This window comes from Rhinopithecus roxellana, chromosome 9 (genome assembly GCF_007565055.1).
Source record: "Rhinopithecus roxellana isolate Shanxi Qingling chromosome 9, ASM756505v1, whole genome shotgun sequence".
Classification (NCBI taxonomy): Eukaryota; Metazoa; Chordata; class Mammalia; order Primates; family Cercopithecidae; genus Rhinopithecus; species Rhinopithecus roxellana.
The window spans coordinates 17,285,869-17,300,856 of record NC_044557.1 but is presented as its reverse complement, the minus strand read 5'-3'; the positions used below and the strand labels follow the sequence as shown (position 1 = coordinate 17,300,856).

Genomic DNA, 14,988 nt, shown 5'->3' with positions numbered 1-14,988 from the left:
TCAAAGCTGCAGAACTACATGAAAACTGAGCAACCTGCTCCTGAATGACTACCAGGTAAAGGAGTAAGGGAGAAATAAATAAGTTCTTTGAAACCAATGAGAACAAAGACTGCAACATCCCAGAATCTCTGGGACATAGCTAAAGCAATGTGTAGAGGGAAATTTATAGCACTAAATCCCCACAGGACAAAGTGGGAAAGATCTGAAATTAACACCCTAATATCACAATTAAAAGAACTAGAGAAGCAAGAGCAAACAAATTCAAAAGCTAGCAAAAGACAAGAAATAATTAAGATCAGAGCAAAACTAAAGGAGACAGAGAGACATGAAAAACCCTGCAAAAAATCAATGAATCCAGAAGCTAATTTTTTTGAAAAGATTAACAAAATAGACTGCTAGCCAGATGAATAAAGAAGAAAACAGAGGGGGCGGAGCAAGATGGCCGAATAGGAACAGCTCCAGTCTCCAACTCCCAGCGCGAGCGACACAGAAGACCGGTGATTTCTGCATTTTCAACTGAGATACTGGGGTCATCTCACTAGGGAGTGCCGGACAATCGGTGCTGGTCAGCTGCTGCAGCCTGACCAGTGAGAGCTGAAGCAGGGCGAGGCATCACCTCACCTGGAAGTGCAAGGGGGAAGGGGATCCGTTTTCCTAGCCAGGGGAACTGAGACACACAACACCTGGAAAATCGGGTAACTCCCACCCCAATACTGCGCTGTAAGCATACAGGCACACCAGGAGAATATATCCCACACCTGGCCGGGAGGTTCCCACGCCCACGAAGCCTCCCTCACTGCTAACACAGCAGTCTGCCGCGATCTATCCGCAAGGCAGCAGCGAGGCTGGGGGAGGGGCGCCCGCCATTGCTGAGGCTGAAGTAGGTAAACAAAGCCGCTGGGAAGCTCGAACTGGGTGGAGCTCACAGCAGCTCAAGGAAGCCTGCCTGTCTCTGTAGTCTCCACCTCTGGGGACAGCGCACAGCTGAAGACCAACAGGGGAAGTAGCGGGAGCCGGTGCAGACACGAACGACTCTGTCTGACAGCTTTGGGGAGAGCCGTGGATCTCCCAACGCAGAGGTTGAGATCTGAGAACGGACAGACTGCCTGCTCAGGTGTGTCCCTGACCCCTGAGTAGCCTAGCTGGGAGACATCCCCCACTAGGGGCAGTCTGACACCCCACACCTCACAGGGTGGAGTACACCCCTGAGAGGAAACTTCCAAAGGAAGAATCAGACAGGTACACTCGCTGTTCAGCAATATTCTATCTTCGGCAACCTCTGCTGCTGATACCCAGGCAAACAGGGTCTGGAGTGGACCTCAAGCAATCTCCAACAGACCAACAGACAGTCCTTCTGACTGTCAGAAGGAAAACTATCAAACAGGAAGGACACCTATACCAAAACCCCATCAGTACGTCACCACCATCAAAGACCAGAGACAGATAAAACCACAAAGATGGGGAAGAAGCAGGGCAGAAAAGCTGGAAATTCAAAAAATAAGAGTGCATCTCCCCCTGCAAAGGAGCGCAGCCCATCGCCAGCAACGGATCAAAGCTGGTCAGAGAATGACTTGGACGAGAGGAGAGAAGAAGGCTTCAGTCCACCAAACTTATCAGAGCTAAAGGAGGAATTACGTACCCAGCGCAAAGAAACTAAAAATCTTGAAAAAAGAGTGGAAGAATTGACAGCTAGACTAATTAATGCAGAGAAGATCATAAACGAAATGACAGAGATGAAAACCATGACACGAGAAATACGTGACAAATGCACAAGCTTCAGTAACCGACTCGATCAACTGGAAGAAAGAGTATCAGCGATTGAAGATCAAATGAATGAAATGAAGTGAGAAGAGAAACCAAAAGAAAAAAGAAGAAAAAGAAATGAGCAAAGCCTGCAAGAAGTATGGGATTACGTAAAAAGACCAAATCTACCTCTGATTGGGGTGCCTGAAAGTGAGGGGGAAAATGGAACCAAGTTGGAAAACACTCTTCAGGATATCATCCAGGAGAACTTCCCCAACCTAGTAGGGAAGGCCAACATTCAAATTCAGGAAATACAGAGAACGCCACAAAGATACTCCTCCAGAAGAGCAACTCCAAGACACATAATTGCCAGATTCACCAAAGTTGAAATGAAGGAAAAAATCTTAAGGGCAGCCAGAGAGAAAGGTCGGGTTACCCACAAAGGGAAGCCCATCAGACTAACAGCAGATCTCTCAGCAGAAACTCTACAAGCCAGAAGAGAGTGGGGGCCAATATTCAACGTTCTTAAAGAAAAGAATTTTAAACCCAGAATTTCATATCCAGCCAAACTAAGTTTCATAAGTGAAGGAGAAATAAAATCCTTTACAGATAAGCAAATGCTTAGAGATTTTGTCACCACCAGGCCTGCCTTACAAGAGACCCTGAAGGAAGCCCTAAACATGGAAAGGAACAACCGGTACCAGCCATCGCAAAAACATGCCAAAATGTAAAGACCATCGAGGCTAGGAAGAAACTGCATCAACTAACGAGCAAAATAACCAGGTAATATCATAATGGCAGGATCAAGTTCACACATAACAATATTAACCTTAAATGTTAATGGACTAAATGCTCCAATGAAAAGACACAGACTGGCAAACTGGATAAAGAGTCAAGACCCATCAGTCTGCTGTATTCAGGAGACCCATCTCACATGCAGAGACATACATAGCCTCAAAATAAAGGGATGGAGGAAGATCTACCAAGCAAATGGAGAACAAAAAAAAGCAGGGGTTGCAATCCTTGTCTCTGATAAAACAGACTTTAAACCATCAAAGATCAAAAGAGACAAAGAAGGCCATTACATAATGGTAAAGGGATCAATTCAACAGGAAGAGCTGACTCTCCAAAATATATATGCACCCAATACAGGAGCACCCAGATTCATAAAGCAAGTCCTTAGAGACTTACAAAGAGACTTAGACTCCCATACAATAATAATGGGAGACTTCAACACTCCGCTGTCAACATTAGACAGATCAATGAGACAGAAAGTTAACAAGGATATCCAGGAATTGAACTCATCTCTGCACCAAGCGGACCTAATAGACATCTATAGAACTCTCCACCCCAAATCAACAGAATATACATTCTTCTCAGCACCACATCGCACTTATTCCAAAATTGACCACATAATTGGAAGTAAAGCACGCCTCAGCAAATGTACAAGAACAGAAATTATAACAAACTGTCTCTCAGACCACAGTGCAATCAAACTAGAACTCAGGACTAAGAAACTCAATCAAAACCGCTCAACTACATGGAAACTGAACAACCTGCTCCTGAATGACTACTGGGTACATAACGAAATGAAAGCGGAAATAAAGATGTTCTTTGAAACCAATGAGAACAAAGATACAACATACCAGAATCTCTGGGACACATTTAAAGCAGTGTGTAGAGGGAAATTTATAGCACTAAATGCCCACAAGAGAAAGCAGGAAAGATCTAATATTGACACTCTAACATCACAATTAAAAGAACTAGAGAGGCAAGAGCAAACACATTCAAAAGCTAGCAGAAGGCAAGAAATAACTAAGATCAGAGCCGAACTGAAGGAGATAGAGACACAAAAAACCCTCCAAAAAATCAATGAATCCAGGAGTTGGTTTTTTGAAAAGATCAACAAAATTGACAGACCGCTAGCAAGGCTAATAAAGAGGAAAAGAGAGAGGAATCAAATAGATGCAATAAAAAAACGATACAGGGGTTATCACCACTGACCCCACAGAAATACAAACTACCATCAGAGAATACTATAAACGCCTCTATGCAAATCAACTAGAAAATCTAGAAGAAATGGATAATTTCCTGGACACTCACACTCTCCCAAGGCTAAACCAGGAAGAAGTTGAATCCCTGAATAGACCAATAGCAGGCTCTGAAATTGAGGCAACAATTACTAGCCTACCCACCAAAAAAAGTCCAGGACCAGATGGATTCACAGCTGAATTCTACCAGAGGTACAAGGAGGAGCTGGTACCATTCCTTCTGAAACTATTCCAATCAATAGAAAAAGAGGGAATCCTCCCTAACTCATTTTATGAGGCCAACATCATCCTGATACCAAAGCCTGGCAGAGACACAACAAAAAAAGAGAATTTTAGACCAGTATCCCTGATGAAGATTGATGCAAAAATTCTCAATAAAATACTGGCAAACCGGATTCAGCAGCACATCAAAAAGCTTATCCACCATGATCAAGTGGGCTTCATCCCTGGGATGCAAGGCTGGTTCAACATTCGCAAATCAATAAACGTAATCCAGCATATAAACTGAACCAAAGACAAGAACCACATGATTATCTCAATAGATGCAGAAAAGGCTTTTGACAAAATTCAAGAGCCCTTCATGCTAAAAACGCTCAATAAATTCGGTATTCATGGAAAGTACCTCAAAATAATAAGAGCTATTTATGACAAACCCACAGCTAATATCATACTGAATGGGCAAAAACTGGAAAAATTCCCTTTGAAAACTGGCACAAGACAGGGATGCCCTCTCTCACCACTCCTATTCAACATAGTGTTGGAAGTTCTGGCTAGGGCAATCAGGCAAGAGAAAGAAATCAAGGGTATCCAGTTAGGAAAAGAAGAAGTCAAATTGTCCCTGTTTGCAGATGACATGATTGTATATTTAGAAAACCCCATCGTCTCAGCCCAAAATCTCCTTAAGCTGATAAGCAACTTCAGCAACTCTCAGGATACAAAATTAATGTGCAAAAATCACAAGCATTCTTATACACCAGTAACAGAGAAGCACAGAGCCAAATCAGGAATGAACTTCCATTCACAATTGCTTCAAAGAGAATAAAATACCTAGGAATCCAGCTTACAAGGGATGTAAAGGACCTCTTCAAGGAGAACTACAAACCACTGCTCAGTGAAATCAAAGAGGACACAAACAAATGGAAGAACATACCATGCTCATGGATAGGAAGAATCAATATCGTGAAAATGGCCATACTCCCCAAGGTTATTTATAGATTCAATGCCATCCCCATCAAGCTACCAATGAGTTTCTTCACAGAATTGGAAAAAACTGCTTTCAAGTTCATATGGAACCAAAAAAGAGCCCGCATTGCCAAGACAATCCTAAGTCAAAAGGACAAAGCTGGAGGCGTCACGCTACCTGACTTCAAACTATACTACAAGGCTACAGTAACCAAAACAGCATGGTACTGGTACCAAAACAGAGATATAGACCAATGGAACAGAACAGAGTCCTCAGAAATAATACCGCACTTCTACAGCCATCTGATCTTTGACAAACCTGAGAGAAACAAGAAATGGGGAAAGGATTCCCTATTTAATAAATGGTGCTGGGAAAATTGGCTAGCCATAAGTAGAAAGCTGAAACTGGATCCTTTCCTTACCCCTTATACGAAGATTAATTCAAGATGGATTAGAGACTTAAATGTTAGACCTAATACCATAAAAACCCTAGAAGAAAACCTAGGTAGTACCATTCAGGACATAGGCATGGGCAAGGACTTCATGTCTAAAACGCCAAAAGCAACGGCAGCAAAAGCCAAAATTGACAAATGGGATCTAATTAAACTAAAGAGCTTTTGCACAGCAAAAGAAACTACCATCAGAGTGATTAGGCAACCTACAGAATGGGAGAAAATTTTTGCAACCTACTCATCTGACAAAGGGCTAATATCCAGAATCTACAAAGAACTCAAACAAATATACGAGAAAAAAACAAACAACCCCATCAAAAAGTGGGGAAAGGATATGAACAGACATTTCTCAAAAGAAGATATTCATACTGCCAACAGACACATGAAAAAATGCTCATCATCACTCGCCATCAGGGAAATGCAAATCAAAAGCACAATGAGATACCATCTCACACCAGTTAGAATGGCAATCATTAAGAAGTCAGGAAACAACAGGTGTTGGAGAGGATGTGGAGAAATAGGAACACTTTTACACTGTTGGTGGGATTGTAAACTAGTTCAACCATTATGGAAAACAGTATGGCAATTCCTCAAGGATCTAGAACTAGATGTACCATATGACCCAGCCATCCCACTACTGGGTATATACCCAAAGGATTATAAATTATTCTACTACAAAGACACATGTACACGTATGTTTATTGCGGCACTATTCACAATAGCAAAGACTTGGAATCAACCCAAATGTCCATCTGTGACAGACTGGATTAAGAAAATGTGGCACATATACACCATGGAATACTATGCAGCCATAAAAAAGGATGAGTTTGCGTCCTTTGTAGGGACATGGATGCAGCTGGAAACCATCATTCTTAGCAAACTATCACAAGAACAGAAAACCAAACACCGCATGTTCTCACTCATAGGTGGGAACTGAACAATGACATCACTTGGACTCGGGAAGGGGAACATCACACATCCGGGCCTATCATGGGGAGGGGGGAGGGGGGAGGAGGGAGGGATTGCATTGGGGAGTTATACATGATATAAATGATGAATTGATGCGTGCTGACGAGTTGATGGGTGCAGCACACCAACATGGCATAAGTATACATATGTAACAAACCTGCACGTTATGCACATGTACCCTAGAACTTAAAGTATAATAAAAAAAAAAAAAAGAAATAAGAACAGAAAGGAAGAGATCTGAGAACTGAGCCCTGTGGCTCTGTAATATTTACAAGTAGGGAAGAAAAAGAGGAAACAGAAAAGAAGGCTAAGGAAGGGTAGCCAGGCACATAACTGAGCTGACTTTATGAATATGAAGCTACTGCTCTCTGCTCTAGATTTCTCCATAGTGAATTGAAGACCCCCAGAGCACAAGCAATCTACCTTTGTATTTTTCATGTTTTCACAAGAAACTGAATCCCAGGAAAATCAACTAGCTGATGCAAAGTCATGCTACAGAATTAGCATAACCATAACTAGAACCTAAGTCTGCTAATTTAAAAACACTTTATCACTTTGTCATAAAGGAGTACCTAAAGATTAACTAGACAGTGGGAGCAACAACAGAATAATAGTTTTTAGTTTTATTTACTTCCAAAGATTTGCTAACTTAACACCATGATTGTAAATGAACCTAAAGAACTGTTTGAAAACCAAACACCATATGTTCTCACTCACAAGTGGGAGCTGAACGATGAGAACGCATGGACACATTGGGTGGAACAACACACACTGGATCCCGTCAGTGGTGGCTGGTGGGGGCATAGGCAGAGGGAGAGCATCAGGAAGAATAGCTAATGGATGCTGTGCTTAATACCTAGGTGACGGGTTGATCTGTGCAGCAACCCATCATGGTAAATGTTTACCTATGTAACAAAGCTGTGCATCCTGCACATGTACCCCAGAACTCAAAATAAAAGCTGAAGAGAAAAACAGAACAAAACAAAACAAAACAAAACAAAACAAAAGAAGAAAACAGAGAAGGATTAAATAGACACAATAAAAAGCGATAATGGGGATATCACCACTGATCCCACAGTAATACAAACTACCATCAGAGAATACTATAAACACCTCTACACAATAAACTAGAAAATCTAGAGGAAATGGACAAATTACTGGACTCATACACCCTCCCAAGACAAAACCAGGAAGAAGTTGAATCATGGAATAGACCAACAATAAGTTCTGAAATTGTGGAAGTAATTAATAGCCTACCCACCAAAAAATGTCCAGAACCAGACAGATTCACAGACAAATTCTGCCAGAGATATAAAGAGGAGCTGGTGCCATTCCTTACCAAACAATTCCAAACAATAGAAAAAGAGGGACTTCTGCCTAATTCATTTTATGAGGCCAGCTCCAACCTGATACCAAAACCTAGCAGAGACACAACAAAAAAAGAGAGTTTCAGGCCAATATCCCTGATGAACACCGACGCAAAAATCTCCAATAAAATACTGGCAAACTGAATCCAGCAGCACATCAAAAAGCTTATCCACTACAATCAAGTTGGCTTCATCCCTGGGATGCAAGACTGGTTCAACATACACAAATCAATAAGCATACTCCATCACATAAACAGAACCCATGACAAAAACCACATAATTTTCTCAACGGATGCAGAAGAGGCCTTCAATAAAATTCAACACCACTTCGTGTTAAAAACTGTCAAAAAACTAGGTATTGATGGAATGTATCTCAAAATAATAAGAGCTGCTTATGACAAACCCACAGCCAATATCACACTGACTGAGCAAAAGCTGGAAGCATTCCCTTTGAAAACCTGCATGAAACAAGGATGCCGTCTCTTACCATTCCTATTCAACATATTATTGGAAGTTCTGGTCAGGGCAGTCAGGCAAGAGAAAAAAATAAAGTGTATTCAAATAGGAGGAGTGAGAATTCAAATTGTCTCTGTTTGCAGATGACATGATTATATATTTAGAAAATCCAATCGTCTCAGCCCAAAACTCCTAAAACTGATAAGCACCTTCAGCAACTCTCCGGCAGAAAATCAATGTGCAAAAATCACAAGCATTCCTATTATTGTAAATCTATTATTACAACAATAATAGATAAACAGAGAGCCAAATCATGAGTGAACTCCCATTAACAATTGCTGCTAAGAGAATAAAATGCCTAGGAATACAACTTACATGGGATGTGAAGGACCTGTTCAAGGAGAACTACAAACCACAGCTCAGGGAAATAAGAGAGGCCACAAACAAATGGAAAAACTTTCCATGCTCATGGACAGGAAAAACCAATATCATGAAAAAGGTTATACTGCCCAAAGTAACTTACAGATTCAATGCTATCTCCATCAAGCTACCATTGACTTTCTTCACATAATTAGAAATAACTACTTTAAATTTTATATGGAACCAAAAAACAGCCCATATAGCCAAGACAATCCTATGCAAAAAGAACAAAGCTTCAGGCATCATGCTACCTGACTTCAAACTATAGTACAAGTATACAGTAACCAAAACAGCATGATACTGTCATCAAAACAGATATATAAATCAATGGAACATAACAGAAGCCTTAGAAATCATACCACACATCTACAACAATCAGATATTTGACAAAACTGACAAAAATAAGCAATGGGAAAAGGATTCCCTATTTAATAAATGTTGGGGAAACATGTTGGCTAGCCATATGCAGAAAACTGAAATTGGACCCCTTCCTTATACCTTATACAAAAATTAACTCAAAATGAATTAAAAGCTTAAACATAAGATGTAAAACAATAAAACCCTAGAAGAAAACCTAGACAATACCATTTAGGAAATAGGCATGGGCAAAGATTTCATAACTAAAACACCAAAAGAAATGGCAACAAAAGCCAAAATTGACAAATGGGATCTAATTGAACTAAACAGCTTCTGCACAGCAAAAGAAACTATTATCAGAGCAAACAGGCAACCTAAAGAATGGGAGAAAATTTTTGCAGTCTATCCATCTGACAAAGGGCTGATATCCAGAATCTACAAGGAACTTAAATAAATTTACAAGAAAAAAAAAACAACCTGAATAAAAAGTGCGCAAATGATATAAACAGACACTTCTCAAAAGAAGACATTTATTCAGCTAACAAACAAATGAAAAAAGCTCATCATCACTGGTTATTAGAGAAATGCAAATCAAAACCACAATGAGATACCATCTCACACCAGTTAGAATGGTGATCATTAAAAAGTCAGGAAACAGCAGATGTGGGAGAGGATGTGGAGAAATAGGAACACTTTTACATTGTTGGTGGCAGTGTAAATAGTTCAACCATTGTGGAAGAAAGTATGGTGATTCCTCAAGGATCTAGAACCAGAAATACCACTTGACCCAGAAATCCCATTGCTGGGTATATACCCAAAGGAGTATAAATCATTCTACTATAAAGACACATGCATACTTATGTTTATGGCAGCACTATTCACAACAGCAAAGACTTGGAACCAACCCAAATGCCCATCAATGATAGACTGGATAAAGAAAGTGGCACATATACACCTTGGAATACTATGCAGTCATAAAAAAGGATGAATTCATGTTCTTTGCAGAGGCATGGATGAAGCTGGAGGCCATCAATCTCAGTAAACTAACATGAGAACAGAAAACAAAACACTGCATATTCTCACTCATAAATGGGACTTGAAAAATGAGAACACGGCCGGGCGCGGTGGCTCAAGCCTGTAATCCCAGCACTTTGGGAGGCTGAGACGGGCAGATCACGAGGTCAGGAGATCAAGACCATCCTGGCTAACATGGTGAAACCCCGTCTCTACTAAAAAATACAAAAACACTAGCCGGCCGAGGTGGCGGGTGCCTTTAGTCCCAGCTACTCGGGAGGCTAAGGCAGGAGAATGGCGTAAACCTGGTAGACGGAGCTTGCAGTGAGCTGAGATCCGGCCACTGCACTCCAGTCTGGGCGACAGAGCGAGACTCTGTCTCAAAAAAAAAAAAAAAAGAAGAAGAAGAAGAAGAATCATTGTCAAGAAAGAGAACCAAGAAAGAATTTCACATTTTTATTTATGGAGTTTTGATTGGAAGGTTCACATTTTTTCACTACCCTTACCTAAAAGTGATTAAGTATTCAAAATTTTGTGTGATAAATATAGCAACTATAGAAATAATTTTAAAATATTTGTAAGTATTTTTATGTAAATTTAAATCTCATTCCACCTCAAGCTCTGTGAGATCAGAATGGTGGGAGATCTCTGTGGGGGAGGAGGGAGGTATCTGACTTTGCTCCACAGATGTCTAGAGACATGAGCCCAGGTGGTAAGACCTCAGGAGCAGAGTGCCAAATAATTATATTTTTCAGTTCATGGCATATTATCTTATATGTCCATGCAACATTGGGAGGCCTCTCTTGTTTTGTCTATTCCTTTTTATCCACAACCCTCCGTATGTAACCATTCTCAAATGTTTAACGTCTTTTTGTTTGTGGTCATGCATAATTTGTATCATTTTGTATGCTAAATTTCTAATATGTGGAAATTTATGTAAGCATTTCTAAGTTATGAATCTCATCTTATTTTTATGCCTTATTTCCCACTTTGGAAGGAATGAGGAGCTATCAGAGCCCTGCAATGAACATTCATTACATTTTTAATGGAATGGCTACTATGCGCACCAGTGTAATAAGGAGGAAGGCAGTATGACAATGTGGCCAAGAGCTCTGGCTCTGGGTTCTGAATGCCAGGTTTCAAATTCTCACTCCTCCATTTACTAGCTGCTTGGGCTTGGACAGATTACTTGGAACTTTTTGCTTTTCAGTTTAATCACCTGTAAAGTGTGAATTCTTTTCTTTCTTTCTCTTCTTTCTTTCTCTTTCTTTCTTTCTTTCTTTCTTTCTTTCTTTCTTTCTTTCTTTCTTTCTCTTTCTTTCTTTCTTTCTTTTCCTTTTCTTTCTCTCTTTTTCTTTCTTTTTTTTTTTTTTAGATGAAGTCTCACTCTGTCCCCCAGGATGGAGTGCAGTGGTACGATATTGGCTCACTACAACCTCCGCCTCTGGATCCAAATGATTCTCCTGCCTCAGCATCCCGAGTAGCTAGGATTACAGGCAGGCACCACCATGCCTAGCTAATTTTTGTATTTTAGTATAGATGCAGTTTCATCATGCTGGCCAGGCTGGTGTCAAACTCCTGACCTCAGGTGGTCTGCCTCAGCCACTCAAAGTAAGGGGATTACAAGCATAAGCCACTGTGCCCGGCCAAGTGTGAATTCTTTAACACAAATCTCAGAGGTGGTTATAAGAATTAAATATCCAGGGGGGAGAGGATGATATTACTCCCAATATCACAGGGGGTGTACACCCCCTCTGATATTGTTTATCATATTTAGGGAGGAGAAGACGATATTACTCCCAGTATCTCATAGGGGGTGTAAATACCTTTCTTCTACCTGTTCAGATCTCCTTTCTCATAGACTATCACATGGAACCTTTGGGGGAGCTATCAATTCGTCATATTTTCCAGTCCCAATGTCCTTTTTATAAAATACATCGATACTTGGGCACAGAGTTGGCACTCAATAAGTAGCTGTTACGTAAATGAATCAAAAGAAGTGCAAATACAAGACACAAAGTCCCTTCTATCAAAGAGTTTATAAATCAAGTATGAACTATAATACCTGAAACCACTTTAAAAATCTGTGTAAATACCATTATATGTGACATATTAGGATAAGAGGAACAACTAATGAATTTTGTAGACATTTAGTAAATGAAGAGCAAGGTTTTTGGAAATGAGGGGGTTGAGCTAGATCTTGTATGTTTACTATTAGATGCTTTCTGGGCTGGACACATATAAAAACTGCCGTTTGATTCTAATAGTATTAAAATGCTGTCTCCTTGGAAGCCAACTGACTATTGCTTTAGCTTTAAAATGATTTAGATCCAAGCATTCCATTTTGCAAGCCATAGAAAGACTGTCTTATGTGAAGATGCACTTTGACTGCACTTTACTTACTACATTTTATTGTAGCTAGTTGTTTAGAGCTGTCTCTGTGTAGAGTGTGAGGTCCTCGAGATCCTCGAGGGAAGGGACCTTGCTTGCTCTATTTATCCCCTGCATACTTTGCATAAAGGAGGCACTCCATAAATGTTTATAGAATAAATGCTACGCTCCTAATGGGTAAGAATGTGTCATATTATTCTTTGTTTCCTTATGTGCACTGAAACAAATCGTTTCTTGAGATTGGTCCTTAAAATATTTATTCAGTTTTCACTGATTCTCTGGCTGCAGGTTAGCTAACCATGCAGCAGGTGCTTGAGTTTCACCTTTCTCCAGTCCAGCAGAATTATATTTTGATGCCCTCCATTTCAATACTTGTAGACCAGATCTAATCCAAAGATTGATCTTTAGGTAACAAATGGAGAGTGATAATGATAACTTCTGTGAAGACAAACCCATGCACACATTCTGTTGTCTGAATAATGTTTAAATGAATCCTTCTGCTCCCAAGTCATCAACTTGCCCCTTAACACACATTTTTCTAGAGCAGAAATCTGAGCTCCTTCTAGAAGATCTTTGCCCTCTGCACTCTCCAGGCATTCCTAATTAATGTCTTCTCAGAATTTACCTTCTCTCTCTCTTAATCATTGTTTAAAAGAAAAAGTGGCTCATGTAACATCTGGGGATACATTGCCACATCCCCTTTCCTTTTCTATGAGCAGGATTTCCAATTTCCAAGCCTGATGAGCTCTCCCAGCTGGAACAGGATCTAAAGGTCTTTGATCTGGAAACTAAAACTAGAGAAGTCTTAAGAGATGACTGCTCAGGTGAGTAAGGCAGAATAAATCAGATGGAATTAGTAGGGAAGTTGTTGAACCAAGTTGTAGCTTGTAGCTGCTAGAATGAAGAGCTCTGTGTGTGTCCCAGTATGGAGAGTTCTTTCTTTTTCCCTTCAGTTAGGTTGACCCTTTCCATTTGTTTAGTACCTGTGTGCATGTTGTACTAGATTCCTAATCAAGTTGCTTATCTAAAATTCTTTCAAACTGTTTTCCTATTATCTCTTTAAGTGTTGTCTTCTTACTCTGCTGAACATGTCCGCTGTTTTACCTCACTGCTCCTGTTCATGCCCTTATTTCTGCTGTTGAGATTTTGTGCCTGTTTGTCAGAGTAAGTAAACTTTTCTTGTCCTTGTAGGTGCTACCTTGTTTAGTTTTCTCATCTGAGTTTTCTTTTCCTAGGCACAAGGTACAGATTACATTTGCATTTTCTGTTTATGTATTGTATGAGATGGAGAGACCAGAGAAAAGAACAAGCTGTTGATTCTTAAGCAGAAATTTTCAGAAGAAATACATTCATACAAAGTGAGAGTAGGAAGACTCAGACACGATATTACCTAAGTTCCTGAGACTAGAGAAGTGTATAAGTCTGAGGACAGATTAGAAAGGCCTTCAGGAAATTCAAAGGAAATTTCTGCACCTGGAGAGAGAGTTTAGGCAAATAACAATCAGCAAGGAAACCTTCAGCAGTGAGAAGAACAATGAATGTAATGAACCTGAAGAAACCTTCAGTCTGGACTCTACTATTGATGTAGATCAGAGAGTTCTTAGAATACAGAATACTAATGATAATGATAAGTACTGACATGAGCTTCAACCAGAATTCAGCCTCCTGTAAACATGAATACATCATCTCCCCCCCTGAGATATTACAAATACTATCACAGAGGGTGTACACCCCCTGTTATGTTATTAGGAGTGATATCATGTCACTTTTGGGATACTACAAAGAATCTCACAGAGGGGTAACATCCTCTGTGATATTATTAGGAGTAATATAATATCCTCCCCACTGGGATATTACAAAGAATCTCACAGAGGGAGTATACCCCCTGTGATATTATTGGGAGTAATGTCATCTTTCCCCTGGGATATTACCAAGAATCTCGCAGAGGGTGTACAGCCCCTGCGATATTATTAGGAGTAATATCATCTTTACCCCTGGGATATTACAAAGAATATCACAGAGGGTGCACACCTGCTGTGATATTAAGAGTAACATCATCTCCCCCTGGGATATTACTAAGACTATCACAGAGGGTGTACACACCCTGCGATATTAAGGGTAACATTATCTCCCCCTGGGATATTATAAATAATATCACAGAGGGGGTACACCCCCTGCGATATTAGAAGTAACATTATCTCCTCCCTGAGATATTATGAAAAATATCACAGAGGGTGTATGCCTTATGCGATATTAGGAGTCATACCATTTCTCCCCTGGGATATTATGAAGAATATCACAGAGGGTGTAAACCCCCTGCGATATTAGGAGCAACATCATCTACCCTCTTGGATATTACAAAAAATATCACAGAGGGTGTACATTCCCTGCAAAATTAGGGATAACATCATCTCCCCCCTTGGATATTACTAAGAATATCATAGATGATGTAAATCCCCTGGGATACTAGAAGTAACATCATCTCCACCTTTGGATATTATGAAGAATATCACAGAGAGTGTACACCCCGTGTGATATTAGGAGTAATATTATCTTCCCCCTTGGATATTTAAAATAATATCACAC

General features: G+C 40.2%; 1 pseudogene; it reads left to right on the top strand.

Moving 5' to 3' along the window:
* Positions 1-12,575: 12,575 nt before the first annotated feature.
* Positions 12,576-14,988, top strand: part of LOC104667057 — a 70,452-nt pseudogene continuing 68,039 nt past the window's right edge.